General features: G+C 39.7%; 1 long non-coding RNA gene and 1 pseudogene across 3 annotated transcripts; one reads left to right on the plus strand and one right to left on the minus strand.

Moving 5' to 3' along the window:
* Positions 1-7,823: 7,823 nt before the first annotated feature.
* On the minus strand, positions 7,824-11,311 carry LOC308197258 (lysosomal protective protein-like; annotated as a pseudogene). The gene has a single exon. The product of its transcript is annotated as a lysosomal protective protein-like (transcript).
* Positions 11,312-12,971: 1,660 nt separating this feature from the next.
* Positions 12,972-15,886, plus strand: LOC308197651. 2 transcript variants are annotated; one of them, XR_013953195.1, is made up of 4 exons: positions 12,972-13,090; positions 13,698-13,822; positions 13,970-14,073; positions 14,655-15,886. It is a non-coding gene; the product is annotated as an uncharacterized lncRNA (long non-coding RNA). The 2 variants fall into 2 exon arrangements; XR_013953196.1 differs by having other exon boundaries at positions 15,556-15,886.
* The last annotated feature ends 818 nt before the right edge of the window (positions 15,887-16,704 follow it).

The following is a 16,704-nucleotide window of genomic DNA, read 5'->3' on the forward strand; positions in this document are numbered from 1 at the left end:
TGAGTTTGTCCAAAGATGCTTTATTTTCTTGATGAAAAACTACCAAAAGCAGGAGCTCTTCATAAATACTGGTTTACTCATTATCCCATTTTCAATTCAGAATATTGTATTGACAGACATACATGACCATCAGCTATGTATGGATGTATTTCATATGTATGAAATATAAAAATATTTCAAGAGATGTGAGGGCAATAGTAAGAGAATTACTGTAGTGAAGTGGAAATATTGTCTGCACAAAACAAAAATAGCAGAGGGGAAGTATATCATAGAAAGAGAAGCAATTGGTTGACTAAGACTAAGAAAGAAAGGGCCAGGATAAAAATAGGAAATCCTGATCTGAATTCAACAAGACTGCATAGCTACATGTCAATGACACAGGAATAAATATGTTTTACATGCTGGTACCTGCAGGGCTGAGGACTGCTTTAGCCCCCTTCATAACTCCATGCCTGAAAGCAGAAAACAAAGAGCTTCAAAGCAGTTTTTTTCTCCAACCCCATGATTCAGGAGTTCTGAACATCAGCTTGTTCTTCCTTCCCTCAGGCTGTTTTCTCTGGCAGTTGCTCAGCTTTTCCATTAAGATTTGTGCATTATTGCACAGGCTGCCGATAAGTTGTTGCATACATGGCCAGCTTTGCCAGCTACTGCTTGAACCTGCTGGCAGTTTCCTGGTAGGTAGGAATTAATTCTCCAAAGGAGGCAAAAATCTGTGTTTTATAAATACAACTTTCACTACACAGTCTGCAAGAATCTTAAGCCAAAAAGAGATTTTTCCTTCTCTTTCTTCTGTACAAACTCATTCTCCAGCTTTTTTTACTTTCTTCACTCTTAGTAGGTGCTTTTCTCAACATAGCTCACACTGCCATATCTGGAAAAGTTCAGACTGCTTCACCAGCAGTTTTCTTGATAGTTATAAGTCAGCCCAGATTCTTTTACTGGATCAGAAACATCAAGTTTCTCTGAGCATAAGATGGTAAAACTTCTTTAGAGAAAAGTAGGAAAAGGTCTCCTTGACCACACACAGGGAAGGGGCAGAGACCCAGAAGCAAACCATGAGCAAATCAACTCAAAGCCACCAGCTCTGTCTTGCACATGAGTCTAGTGCCTTGTGGCAAAACCCCTCATAAATGAACCTCCTAAAAGCTAGCTACTGCCTTCCATTGTCAGAAACATAGCACTACTGACCTGGGAGACGACAAAATGCCATCTGAGCCTTGAGCTGGGCAGTGGCCACCTCCAATGCACATGACTCTAAAATAGTACATCTTTGTTGACCTATGCCAGACTGGTTGGAAATTTCATAACTAAGAACACTCCCAAACTCATCATTTCTAATTCCCTTTTCAAGTACAGACTGTGAAAAAAGACATTCACCCTCCAAGTGAGCCTTTAAGGAAAACTAAACAGAGCAATCTGGGCAAGCATCATTCTCTAATCAGCAATCAAAACTCTCTATGAAGCTCTAGAGGATCTGATTAAAAGCAGATGTTTGTAATCTCAATGCATGAAAAGATATAGCTGCCAGGAGAAGAGAAAGTTTCATGAAGAACCCTTGACTCTGTAGTAGACCTTCATACAGTGTTAATAGATTTGGACAGGCAGTAACCTGTGGCTTTTTATTAATCACAGGAATTGTGTGTTGCACTGCTGGATGAGCAGAAAGAATTTGTTAAAGTGCAGCCCTCCCGAGCTGCATGGCTCTAAATTTGAAACACAGCCTTGCAGTCACTTTGAGAGATTTAGGAAGCACTTGTCTTCCAGACATCCATGAGGTTGCAAGCTACTCTTTGTCAGTTATAGTATGTCCTTGAAAACATGAGGAACAGAAAAGAAGGAGTCTGCCAAGCAAACACTTTGAAAATAAAACATGACGAGGTGGTGGACAGTTTTTTTCTTCTTAACTGGTGATGCCTGTGGGTTTCTGCCCGCTAAAGGGCTGTGAGGGGCGTATTCATTTCAGACCCTTCTGGCATGGAAATGACAGCGAAGTCTCCAAAGGTAATTAAAATTTATTTTCAGCTACTGTAAAAACAAAACACACAGGGAATGCCTTAATTGGCAGCATTGTGGAACAGAATGTTTGTATTTACAAAAGAAAAGAGCAACCCACCAACACTGGTAATGGAAGGAGGTTCAAAAAGCATTAATAGGGAAAAATCATTTTTTTCTGAGACTCCCCAGTTAGAAACTTTCCTCAGCAGCTTAATGTGGTGATTTTCAGCTGCTTTTGAACTCCTAAGTCCTAACAAAGCCCTCTAGAATTGAGGATCCAATGTAGGAATTTCTTCATAGGTCATATGTAGATGTGAAATATAAAACAACATTTCTTCAGGTGTGTAACAGGAGTGTTTCAGAAGAAACTGCATATCACAAACAGTTCACAAACCACAGAACACTAATCTTGCATTTGGATGAACTATTTATCTATTTCCATATCCAAAGGCCATCTGAACATGTCAGCAACATGTTTATCCTCACAATGTTCCTATAGGGCAAAATGATTCTTCAGCTCATGTTTTGGGCTGCTTTTTTTTGACAATGGGGAATCACTTCCTGTCTTGAATATACCATACTGGTCACTAAAATGTCTTTGTCCAAATTGCTTCACTATTAAGAGTTAATACCATGATGTAGTTAAGAATTTTTCCTGAAATGATTTTGTTCATTGTAAAAAGCAGCTCTGTTAAAAATGTACTTTTTGTCAGAAAAGAGTTAGTTTGGATGAATTTCTAAGCTAAAAATGGGCCAGTCTTGTCCAAAAATTGCTTTGACATTCATAAAAGGAAGAAAAAAGTGTTCCAATTTGAAGTGGCTTTGTATTTAAACATTAAGCTAATTTTAGTTGTCTTTTTTTTTTTTTTTTAAGTCAACATCTAAATTAATATTTTATGATTTTTCAGTATGAGCCTTTTCAGTGGGCCCTGAGAAAACACATTTAAACGTGACCAGTTCGGGAGAAGTTTTTAGACTTGCATGTTTCAGGCTTAAGTTGGAATTTTTAAAATAGCATCTTGACTCTCTATTTTTTTCAGAGATGAAATTCCATTTTCTTGACTCAATTTTCCATACCTTGTTCACCTGGGAGATGATTCAATAAAAATCAAATTAACAAACAATCAAAAAAAACCACCCTTTACCTCCACACAATACAGACTCAAAGACATGCAAAACTGAGAATAATTTTATATTTTCAAATAAGTATTTAAATCCCAGCTAATGACATTTCTTTTTCAAGGTAAAATATTCTTCAGGAAACCTTGAAGGAAAAACAATGGTCTCAATGATAAACTGCTTTGTGCACCGCAGAGTCCAAACTTACAAGTAATCTTAGACATTTTTTTAAAATCAATTAGACATGTATCTATTTACTTTTGGGGTTTTGTATGTTCATCAAAGACAACAGGGATTCAAAAAAGTGTATAGGAAAGCTGTCATTTTACTTAGGGGTAAGAAATCCCTAGAAATATTGTTTACATGCAATAACACCCGAAAGAAAGCTTCCTTGAAGCTGGAAAGTGGCTGTTAAATGAAAATGTACAGTGATCCAGAACATACCTTAGCTGAAGGAAAAGCACACACTTTTTCCCAATTTAAGCAATGAGGAGAATTTAAGGAAGGCCCTGGAAGTAAGCCCAAGCTAACTTTATTAATGATTAAGTGATAATAATTCAAAATGAATTTTAGTTTGCATAATTTAGGCATGTAATTTATCCAATACTTTTGATACTCAGTGAACAGTTCTTCTAATCTAAGCACTTGAATTTCACCCATCATATTAGCAGTAATAGGTGTTCCTGAAGACCTTCCAAGGTGATGTTCTCTATTGAAATAATGTCTCCAGACAGCCTTTTGGATTGAAGATGTTTTCAACAAGCACTCCTACTAGGCAGAGTGGTTCCTGTAGTCTTGATGGTCCATGAAGATACAACTACAAAATAGCCACAACCCACATTTAGCATACAGGGCTTTTGCAGCAAGAGCCGTCCTCAAATCACACCAGCTAGCAGAGCATTTCCTGTAGGATTTGTTGCAGCAAAAGTAGTTTGTTGGCTGATATTTGTCTGCTGTGCAACACAGTTCATTCACACTAACACAGACACGTACACATCCCAACTGTGTTTACACAGCAGTTAATTTCTACTTGCGGCTGCTGCTGTTTATTAGGAGGACTGAGCAATTGTTCCTAACAGTTCTCTAAAAATAAATGTGCTGCCCTTACTGGGGTTGTTAGAATTCTAAATAGTGCATTTCATGATCATTTATAATGCAATGGCCTTAATGAACAGTGCCAAATCAGTATTCTTGGATCACCCATTGCTCAGTTCCTCTCTATTTCCCTCAGCTTTATGGAAAGAATATCAATAAATCATTTTACACTTAGAAAACTTTTTATCCAGAACTAGCCAAAAAGATTAGCAACCTTCTCCCCAGTCTTCAAGTATTCAGCTTAGAAAATGAAACTCCAGCCATTACAGGAATGGGACCAGCTTCTGGTGTTGAGTTTGTCCATATTTATTTGTTTTTGACTGTAGATATTACAGCAGAGTAGACTAGTCTGTAAAAGACCTGGGTCTGCGTCATAAACAGAACTGCAGAACAGAATTTGATCAGACATTTAGCATAAATCCTTCTTCTTGAAAAAAATTGACATGAGGTTTTTGATGATATGAATCAAAAAGTCCTTTTGAAAGGCCTCTCTAAAAGGTAATAGGCTCAAAAGCAGTGTTCCTAATAGCAGTCTTTGGACATCGACTCAGTATGGATCTGTAGGCTAAACTATCCCCAAGGCTCAACAGGAGCACTTATTTCTATAGCTAGGGACTCCATCCTAGTCCCCTATCTAGGTCTGTGATAAAGGTTACATCATTTTCAGCATATTTGATGTGAGCTTGCTTTTCACTAGAGTTAAAGCAATTGAATCCAGTGCACTGAGTTCTGCTTAAAAGGAACACTGGCTGAGAAAAATGAAAGGCTTAAAGATATTGATGAACAGTTTTAGATGGCACAGTCCTTAATAAAAATGAGTCACACCTTGGCAGCTCTCAGGGAATGACCCTACAAATAATTAAGAAATTAAACTTACTGGAAACGGATGTGGTGCACAACCATTTTTATTTTTCTTCATTCAAATTCAAGTTTCTTTGTCAACAGCAATGAAAAAAAAAACACCCACCTACCCAGCCAACCAAACTACAACAACAAAACAAAAAACAAACAACAAAAACAAACTCATGGTGATGCACTCAAGGAGTTTCATAGCACTCTGGACAATGATGCTCTCAATGTTTAACATTGGATATATTGGCTTTAATCACTATACTCATTTGTTTGGTATGAGGCATCCACTATATTTTCCAAATTTGCTCAGACATCCAAGATGAATACCCTATTCAGATATAAGAAGAGCTTATTTTAAGGAGTTCTTAAAATACAAGCTTGTATTTTTATTTTATTATTTTATTTTATTTTATTTTATTTATTTTATTTTATTTTATTTTATTTTATTTTATTTTATTTTATTTTATTATTTTTTGAAGGGCAGAGTAAGTAGTTTAAGAGGTCCACAACAATTTTAAAACTAAGGTTCCATTTGACAAATAACTTCAGTACATAAAAAAAAATAAAAAAAATAAAAAAAATATTAGGAGCTGCCACCGGTGGGGGACTCGTGTTGGAGCAGTTTTTTCCTGACAAATGGACCCCACGGTACGGACCCATATGGAAGCAGTTCTCGAAGAGCTGCTGCCTGTGGGCAGTCCCCGCAGGATCAGTTCGGGAAGGACGGCATCCCATGGGAGGGACCCCGCGTGGAGCAGGGGCAGAGAGTGACCATGAAGGAGCTGTGGAGACAAAGTGTCATGGACTGACTGCAGCCCCCATTCCCTGTTCCCCTGAGCTGCAGAGGGAGGCGGCAGAAGAAGGTGGATGAGGGAAGGTATTTTTAGTTTGTTTTTAGTTCTTACTGCTCCAGTCTGTTATTAGTAGGAAATAAATGACATTATTCTCCCTTATGCTGAGTCTGTTTCGTCTGTGATCATAGAATCATAGAATCATTAAGGTTAGCAAAGACCTCCAAGATCATCTGGTCCAACCATCCCCTTACCACCAATATTGTCCACTAAACCATGTCCTGAGCACTAAGTCCAACCTTCCCTTAAACAACCCCAGGGATGGTGACTCCACCGCCTCCCTGGGCAACACATTCCAATGCCTAACTACTCTTTCTGAGAAGAAATTTCGCCTAATTTCCAATATGAACCTCCCCTGGCACAACTTGGGCCCAAAACTGATCGCAGTACTCGAGGTGTGGCCTCACCAGAGATGAGTATGGGATGATGATGATGGTGATGATAATTGATGAGCGACCTCCCTCTCCTTATCTCAGCCCATGAGCTTTTTTTCATCTTTTTTAATCCCCCAGTTCTTTTGAGGAGGGGGAGCGAGACAGTGAAATGATGGTGCTTAGCTACCCATTGCTGTGAATCCATCACAATATGCAGGAGAAGAAATGCTGAAAATTATCTGTGTCTATACTGTATAAAACCTCAGCAGAGTAATGACATTCCACCACTTGTTGGTTTATTGTTGAAGACTATAAAAGACAAGCAAGCATAGACATAAAGCATATGATATTGATATTTGGCTTGTGGTAGTAACAGAGCAGATGAAAATGGAGGTCAGCTCAGAACATTGTTTCATGCTACCTTATTTATGTCCTATCTGTTTGCAATATATAGCTTGGTGAAATTCAGCTAACCTCCATCTGCTTATCTTAAAAACAGAAGTTCCAAAAATATCAACGAGTATGAGATATACAAATCATCATTACTGTTATACATCTGGCAATCCTAAAAATGGAAACATTAAAAAAGTGCACAGAAATCATTTACAGCTAATAGAAGTAGGTGTAGGGGAAAAGTTCAAAAGTTCTTAATAAATGAGATCTAAAGGCATTTTTTTTTCAGACTCAAGGGGTCATAGGAAGTTTAAATAGGTGCCTCTTGGTACATGTGTAAACAATCATAGAGGAAGGATTCACAACTTCCCATAACATAGAAAGGACATTCATAAATATGTGAGTTAAAATAGATACTGTAACATTGGTTAACATAATAGAGTAGTAAAACTGCTTAAAAATAAACAGCAGCAGACAACCAGGAGCAGCTAACATTTCACAAGTGATGGAAAAAATAAAAGTTTGTCTGCAAATCTTTGCAGATCGCACAACAGCCTCCAGAGCTGTCACCCCTTCCATTCATCCTGGTATCACAGCCTTTTCAATTTTTAATTTTTATATTCTCATTAAATATTTCTTCCTTAGTTTTATAGTCTCATATATAAATACAGACTTTTCTTAGTAGTTTCTGATTCCATTAAACATGGAGTATTTTCTTCTCTTTAATCTTGTCAGATACAGACATTTAGAAGTCAAGGAAGTGGCGGACAATAGTTGGAGACAAATTTTGGCCTCGGGTGTAGCAATGACTTCTGGAATAAAGCACAAGACTCCAAAGCATTAGTAAGACACCTGGAAGAAAACATCTATATCCCCCTTTGCACCCCTCCACACCCTTTAGAGAGGCAAGCAGCTGCCTACCTGGGCAGCCTAATCTAAGGAACCTGCTTTAGCAGGGGGGTTGGACCCAATGATCTCTCGAGGTCCCTTCCAACCCCTACAATTCTGTGATTCTGTGATTCTGTGAAGCACAATAGTAAAATTATATAAGGAGTAAATCCATCATTCCTCATGAACCACTCTGGAAACAATACTAATTCAGTTGAATGAGGCAGAAAAGTCTTGGGAGGTAACTGAGCTAAGGTAGCTGTATGAAAAGTTGATCATGAAATACAGTGGCATAAAGAACTGCAAAGAGTAATTACTGGAAGGGGAACTCAATTAGCTGGAACAAACAACTGATTGTGCAATTAAGGAAAACCCTGTAAATCATTACAAACCTCTTGTCATACATCTTTTCTCCACAGTTCTGCTGTAGTGGCCCTGCTCTATCAGCTAAAGAGTTAGGGCTAAGCTGCAATCATGTTTTCATTGCTGTGTTATGAACCACTAATGATGATGGCTTGTATACTTTTCCTAATTACCTTGAACAATACACCTCTCTATCCCTCCATTTTACAAAGGTTTTGTTGTGTGAGAAAGTGCAGGAAATCATGCAGAATGATACTTCTGTTCATATACCACATTCACGTTTACATGTTTGCATTTGTACCTTTCATACAAAAGACCAGTTAGAGGAAGAGAGGCACAAAGTCCCTTTTTTATCAGATCATTTAACCAGAACGTGGCAAATGGTTATATTTTGAGTTTCAAATCCACTCAGACGTCATTGGGGAGAAAACCAGATATGCACGTCATTGATTACAAGGTTTGTTTCTATTTAGAAGTGATAGGAAAGGAAAGAACAAAAAATCTCCTTTCAGTGTTATTCAAAAAGAGAATAATAGAGAAAAAAGAGATCAGTAGAACAAAGCAGAATAGTGAGAATGTGTAAGAAGGAGAGAACATACAAACTAAGTTGGCAGGACTGTCTAGAGATAAGATTGCTTGAAACTTCACCTTTATGAGTTTGCTTGCAATTGTTTTGCTAACCCTTTGTGATGAAATTTTTGTGCTGGGCTGTTCCTCTGGCTGAGGATATTGTTTTTTTTTTTTTTTTTAGTCTCTAAAATTTCAGCAAAACTGATTACACTGTTTATGAGACTTAGGTAAGAGAGGGAAATAAAGTGTTTGTACTGCATTTTTTCATAGCCTTTCAAAGTACCTGAAAAGTGTTCATTTAAAATAAAATCCTGCCATTGTTCCTCTGTGAATTTCCTATTTTTTTTGTTTCTTTCTTTCTCTCTCTCTTTTTTTTTTTTTTCCTTTCAATTGTTATACTTCATGAGAACTAGGTGGTGTTAGTGTTTTTTTTTTTGTTTGTTTGTTTGTTTTTGTCTTGTCTTGGTTTGTTTTTCCTTCCAACCTTTTTATACCAAGAGAACTTTGTTACAAAGGCAGCACCTATTTACTCAGGAACAGCACACCCTCATTGAGGTTGGGCCATCACTGTGATCTGGAAAAATAAATCCTTTTCCCCAACCTCCTTTCTGCCATACTGAGATGAATAAGCAACTCTATTCTAAAAGTGCAGCCACTGATATGTCCTCAAGCACTGATCGGTACTAGTGAGAAATGTCATAGTGATTGTGCTGAAAAAATGCAATTTTTTCACCCACTGAATAGTAGAGACAGCTGTTTCTCACACCGCCTCTTGCTAAATCATTGTAAACTATGCTGGCAGAAATAATCTCTAAGGGAAATTTGCTTTCAGTAGCACATTGGTCCTTGGCCTGGGTTTAGAGAAGATGTTAATGAGGCTGATGGCTACTGACAATTCTGGTGACAGTGCTTATGGTAGAAACATCTGTCTGGGTGCTCTGAACTGGATGCAGACCTACCAAATGGACTGTACAAATGGCTTTGTATTTCAGAGACTGCAGGATCGTTTATCTTCATTAATCCACTGTTCCTAAAACTAATAATTAATGGCAACTAGTCTGGAAATGGCTGTGCAAGAAAGGAAGTACTGAAGGAATAAAGAGTTTTTGTCCAATCTGTACAGAGAGCATTTTTCATCATTTCTATCCAGTATTCATTCTTAATGAAACATCTGAACATGGAGAAGGCAGCAAGGGGCTGGTCCATGGACACTATGTAGCTGGCTCCTTTGACAGTGAGGAAGGCAATGTTAGTGAATTCTTTCACAAAGCCTCCAATCTGCTTCTCGCCTCCTTCGGTGTAGAGCCAGGGCCGGCGAGACACCTACACCTTCTGGCACAGGGAGTTCACAAACCATTCATCCCCAAGGAAGTTGCAGGCCATGTTGACATCCCCACTGTACACCAAGATCCAGTATTTCATGGCTCTGAGCAGCTTCAGGTACTGGTCATTCATCTGCATGTACAGGCACTTTTAGCTGCGGTTCACTCCAGGGCATCAGGGAAGATGTGAAGAGCCTTCCTCACCTCCAGGGAATTCAGATACATGGTAGGGACTGTGGAGTTGGTACATGGCAGGTCCATCCAGACCTTCTTCCAGGCTACAGGCATCCAGAACAGGTTCTGTGGCCAAAAGAACCTCATTGGCATACGGATGAAGGAGTTTCCCAGGTTGTGTGTGATGAGATAGTCACCTTCACTACCTCATGCTTCCAGGGACACCGCCAGCACACGGGGCGTAGAGATTGTAGATGTTGAGGCCAGACTCCTCTACAATCTGAATCATCTCCTCCATCTTGAGTGTGCTGTTAAGGTTGGGGTTGTCATGGAAGTTCCACTTCCCCTGGGAGCAGCAGAAGGCCTGTAAGTCCTGCCACAGCTGGGTCCCCAGCAGGCTGTGGTAATAGGCAAAGTAAACCAGTGAGTTGTCATTGATCTCATAGGAGGTGAGGCCGTTTCCCACAGCGATTCCCTTCAGGTTGAGGCTGGGGTGCTGCATCACCCACTCTGCCAGCGTGGGGATGTAAACTCCCCCGTAGCTCTCCCCCATGAGGAAGAGGTCATTCTTGAAGTACTCAGGGAAGAGCCGGAAGGTCTCCTTCTGTGCCGAGTAGTTGTGAGCAACCTCTGTGTCATTCCTGGCATACTTCTTGTCCTCGGAGCACAAGAAGCCAACGCCAGCGAGGGACTCCAGGTGGAGCGTGTTGGCAATCTTGTTTGAGGCACAGTCATTGTACTTCAGGCTGACCCCCTCAGGCTGGACCAGGAAGGGGCCATGCTCCTTCAGGAAGCCCTCCATGGAGCTGCAGCCTGGGCTGCCGTTCAGGCATAGCACCAGGGGGCTGCTCTGGCGGTTGCTCTGCGCCTCCACCAACCAGTAGTGCAGGCACAGTGGTGGTCCGAGCAGTGGCGGAAGGTTGGCAGGACGCTTATCTCATGGTCCAGCGGTGCGGCCTGGCCCAGCCTCAGCAGCACCGCCCACAGCAGCACTGGCCTCACCTGTGGGACTGTGGGCAGCTGGGGACAGGCCTGGTGCTGCTCCTGGCACCACCGGCCCCAGGTCCCCATCCTAGTTCCACCTCCCCCCTGTCCCCCATGTCCTGTCCCGTCCTACTGACCCCACTCCCGGTCCTGCAGCGGCTCGGGGCAACACAGTGCTGCCAGCTTTCCCCACCAAACCCCCCCTCCCCTCTGAACACTAGAAATACTTGTTCGTTTTTACTGGGAGCCCTGCGCCCACTACCTACCTAATTAGTTACAATACTTCATAGCCCTTTTGTAAAAGTAACTTGTTTCCAAACAAAGGAAAGCCTCTGGCATTCTTTTTTACAGAACTCTGTTCTGCAAATAGTGGCACAAAAATGGCCTCTTCTCAGGGTTGAGAAGTTTTAACCTGAAAGTAAGAAGATCCCCATATCAGCAAAACAGCAAGGTACTGGACAATCTTCCAGCTGGACTAGTGGAGAGAAAGACCTGCTCATTTAAAGTAATTTTGACAGGTTTATAATGAGCTTGTACAGGGAGGCAACTTTAGGTCACAGAAGACAGGACTTGAGCCAAAAGCATTCTTCTGGATCTCAGTCTTAAATGTGATAAAGGCTGTTTTTGTGATTTAGGAAGATGTGAATACTTTTTCTTTGTTTGTAAGATAAGCAGCATGTAGAACTTACTGAGAAAAATTATAAGTATGTAACAGCAGAAGAAGCGCAAATAAAAATGATGTAGAAAAGAGATTTTCAGTCATTCAGAGGCCTCTGTTTTCTATGTTTCTAAGGGTAACATGTTGATTCACAGGCCATCAGTGCTCTGCAAAACCATGCTAAATGGCTTGCAACTGTTCAATGAATTTGTGACACTTTTCTATAGCAAAAATTTAGCGGACTATGCAAGATGTCTGCTAACAGAATGTTACTAGCAGACTATGAGAAATGTAGAGGGTTGTCAAGGGTGTGTGGTCCCAACGGCTCATAACTCAATTAAACTACCTTCATGAATATGATCATTTTAATTTTATACTTAGGATGAACAATGGGATATGTAAAAGACACACAGGAGCAAGTGGCAAAAAAAAAAAAAAAAGGGAAAAAAAAGAAAAAAAAAAGAACCAGATTCTCCAGACTGCAGTGTTTGATAATGTATGGGAAAGCATGGCAGACACAGCTGCCACATTTTTGGAGGGTAGACTTTCCTAGATATCCTCCATGAGCCATTCTGTTGATCACCATTTTTTAATTTTACTCTTTGGAAGCAGTTACAAGGAGGTTTGGGGTGGTGTGGACAGAAAAGGAACCAGATCTCTTTGCTGCATAAGTTCAGACATTCACTGAACATGCATGACACTTGAACAGGAAGGTATGTGCATGGTGGTTCCCTGACTCAAGACGTGGTCACCGTGCAGTGCCAGAGCTGTGTGTGGTCACCCTCAGCAGCGCTCATCCCAAGCTCCTGCCAATTGGGAACATTCCCCACTGCAGGGAGAGGGAAGCTGGGTTATTGCCTGCTAAGGTGAGCATAGTGACTTGGTTTGCAACACTACATGGATAAAGCTGATGGGCAGCTCTGGTACGAACATCTTCATGCACAGTAAGTACAAGCAATGGGATTCACTTTGGGCATTTGATACCTGATATATAGAAAACAGCAAAAGTATTCAAAACTGTCCCCTCCCATATCAAAGAAATGGTGCTCAGTTTTCAGCCATCTGAACCTCCATGATGTAAAGCCATTAGAAGTCCTTAGGGCACAAATTAGTTTTATTATGTATGTGTTAACTACCAGTCATTGTGAAGATCCAGTTAAAGCCCCCAGGCACAACCACAGCACTAATAATTGTTTTGCTGTAATACAAGGTTACATTTGATTTCAAGATGAAGATCTGGCACAGATCTGCCAAATTCAGCCTGTTACTGATTTGCTGGTGAGCACTAAACATCAGAACCTGGTCATTGGTCCTCTGCTTCTTAGGAGCAAAATGCTGAAATAGTAAGAAGCAGGAAACCTGCGTGAATGCTTTCTGTTCCAGGAGGCTATGAAACAGATGGCGTGGTTATAGCATCATTTTCCTCTGCAATAAAGGTTTTGCTTTAATTCTGTAAGTACAGCTCATCTATCTCATACAAGGGGATCCTGGAGGCTTTGTCAGTTTTCTGTGTCTGTTTAGGGACAAGACAGAAAAGTTGTTTTCTTGCCATGGAAAATAAATGTGCTGCTGAACAGCAAAACAAGAAGAAGAAGAAGAAAAAAAAGACATATTATAACCGAGGAAACAATGATTTTTCACGCAGGAGAGGAAGCAAAGCATAAAACAGGTTGTATGGTGAAGCAGGGCAGGCAGAGCCCCATCTTGTGGCAGAAAGTCCAATTCATGTTCCTCTGCCTGTGTATGAGTCACCATGTCCCAGTGAAAATGTTCTGGGACATTGCTCTGTGCAGCTGGCCTTTAAATATTTAAATGTACTGGACTACAAGAAAGATGTCTGCTCTTTGCCAAGCAGCTGCTTATAAACAGCTTTCTAAATTGCAAGTCTAGACTGCACTAGCATAATCCAGAAGAGAACAGGAGGAATTGTGTAATTAACTTTTTCCCTTTATCACACACACACAAAAAAACCTTTGTGCTAGGAATACAGGGGTAGTTCCAAGTTTAGAAAGGAACTAAAGTGGCTCTGAGATTTTTGGTGTTTGTTTGTGAAATCCAGGAGTTTGCTGTGGTCTGGAGGAGGAACCCAGTTCTATGCTGGCTGCTGGTAGCTTTCTTACTGAAGAGAATTTCACCAGTTCTTCCTTGCATCCACTCCGGATGTCAAAGTAACTGTTTCTCCAGGTAATTTCATATTCCCAAACAGTCACCCTACTCAGCTGGCTGCATGTAGGGAGAAGACCATAAGTCAGTGAACAGGAATTTTTATTTCAGGATCTTCATGGTCCCAGAGCTGTAGAAATCTCTTTTTTTTTTTTTTTCTGTGCCCAGGGCACCTCTCTGTGGATTTTTTCAATGTAAATACACCCCGAGCCATCTCCTCCTCATGTTGGGAAGGACAGGAGCACAGGAGCAGAGAACTGGTAACTAAGAAGGTATCTGTCATATCTGTGGAATTGTGCAAGAGAGATTGGAGATATTCACTTTTCTTTTTTTTTTTTTTTTTTTTCCTAACAAAGATCCCGCTCTTTAAGAGATTTTGGCACATTGCATTGATTCAAACAGGAGATGAACCCTGAAATGAGAATTAGGTTCCTAAATCAAGTTCTGAAGTTTAGTGACTGGGGACTTCCCAAGCATAAAGATGGATTTGTCTGAGTATAGCATATCTGTGAAAAAGTCTGCTTTGGGTGTCCAAAAAAGACTGGAAATCACTACAAAGGTCTCTCTTGAGCCTTCTCTTGTTTTCTCATCTCAGTTAATGAGCATTTATACATGGAGAACACATCCTTTCATGTCATTTGGTTATTTTTGCACCTAACTATGAAGTAAAATGAATACAGAAAAGTTGCAAACTTGTTTTCTGTCTACTCACAAGGTTACTTGAAAGTGGGCACTTTCATTATGAAATTGGACCCAAACTTATAGATTTTCTGAGTTCATCTGGGTGTCCTTTCTTGAGAAGAACTTCCCTGAAAACAGAGTAATGAAATATCTTGCCAATTTGTATTTCTAGCTGAGATGTGATTCTGTGGTGGCTCAATTCTGCTTTGCTGTCAGCTAAGGGTACAGCAAAAGGCTAACTGGAAACCTTCACCTTCCATGAAGACCTTCACTCACTGTGACTATGGCCATGGGTTGCTGCTTACAGCCTCTGCTTCTTCATGTTCTTACATGTTCTCTTTAAGCTGGCATCACTGAGTTGAATGGCAACTTATTGGTGAATTGGTAAATGGGATTATGGACCTGCCATGGAAAAAGTATAATACTCGTATATTAGGACTTCTATTCTTAAGAAAGTAGTCTCAAATACTTTATGCAGAAATGTTCTGTGATGAAGACAGTAGCCATCACACTCCATACACATCAGATGGATATGTATCAACCCTATTACTAATTTTTTTTCTTATTGGATGTCTCTAAAGTATGTCAGGTTCAGCTATACTACATACGTTACAAGCAAGACTTGAGGTAAGGTGTCTGGCCTAAGGAACTTCGGTGAGTGCAAGAGCAAATAAAAACAAGAAGATGAAATTCATGAACAGAACAAGGGAAATAATCCAGATATTTTAGCTAACAGTGTTATGCCTCATACATTGGGCCACACTCACTTTCCTCTCCTCTGAACTATTCTTTTTCTGCCCTATTGATTTTTTTGTTTTCCCCTATCTGCAAAAGATGGTGGACCCATAAAAGAAATGACTAGAAAAAAAAAAAAAAAGACAAAAGGAAAAGGCTGTAATTTATGATGGAACAAGCTGATAAAAATACTGGAAGGCATACACTGGAAGACCATGCATCACTGGGGAATCTTTTGATTTATAGCATGATTGTTGCAGTGGAGAGAGGTAGGGTTTGAGCATGCCAGAACCTTATTTACTACACAAAGTATGCTGGCACCTTTTCTTTGATTCTAGAGAAGTGTGAACATCTGTCCTAGTAACTTCAGGGGACACAGATGGGGCTTCACTGGTGGAAAAGGCAAGCACGTTGTCAACAAGGAGAGCAGACTGTGGACGTTTCCTTGCTTGTGGAAGAATACGGCAATGTTTTTATTTTTATTCAGTATTTTTCAGTTTTCTATTTCCTATTAACAGACTCTTAAAAAATGCTTCACAAAGGATTATTTTCAAAAGGTCAGAAAGTGGTATTAATCAAGTTTCTTTTACTGAGCATCCTTTGAAGACTATTTTTCTACCATAAACAAAAACTTGAGAGATCCCTAATTGGCAATTAAATAGCTCTTGTGGACATCACTATTTTATTTTATTTTATTTTATTTTATTTTATTTTATTTTATTTTATTTTATTTTATTTTATTTTATTTTATTTTATTTTATTTTATTTTATTTTATTTTTATTTTATTTTATTTATTTATTTATTTTAAAAAGGACATTTTGTACAAAAACATGACATGGGCAAAAAGTTTCAACTTGTCTTTGCTGATGCTTTGGATAAATTTGTTCTCAGTGTATTTCAAATATGTTATTTGCAAATCTCTTTACCCAGTACTCCATTCTGACTTCAGCTAAATGATGTTCTTTACTGAATAATATTATTCATTATGTTTCTCCCCAGCTATTCATCATATATGTTGAGTTCTGATATTCGGTTTTTGGTTTGTATTTTGTTCTGTTGTGCAATGAACTTGCTTAAGAGTTTTAGTCAAGCAAAGGTCTTGCAATTTATGGGGGCCAAGTCCTTCACTGGAGGAACACATTAGACCACTGTAAACTCTGATCCCCAAGGCAGAGCTGGGAATAATCTCCAATGGAAGTCCATACCCAAGTCTAAAAAAGGATAGGTTTCACTTTTTATAATAAACTTCAGTCAAACAGAAAACTTAAGAAAGCAGAACTTCTTTGCCTCTCCTGGTCCCACTTTCTCCTGAGCCCCACAGCCTTCTCTGCACATCCTGTAATCTAGAGGTAGTATTTTTCCTATTTCTCAGTCCTTCCCCATGTCTTGTCAAACATTGTTTCTTGTCTTTTGTCTATGCCCCTCCGCTCCTGTCTGTCTTCATTCCTGACCATGTGACTAAACACTTTTAATTTATTCACCAGGG

Source organism: Anser brachyrhynchus (assembly GCF_964034855.1).
Source record: "Anser brachyrhynchus genome assembly, chromosome: 6".
In the NCBI taxonomy this organism is placed as follows: Eukaryota; Metazoa; Chordata; class Aves; order Anseriformes; family Anatidae; genus Anser; species Anser brachyrhynchus.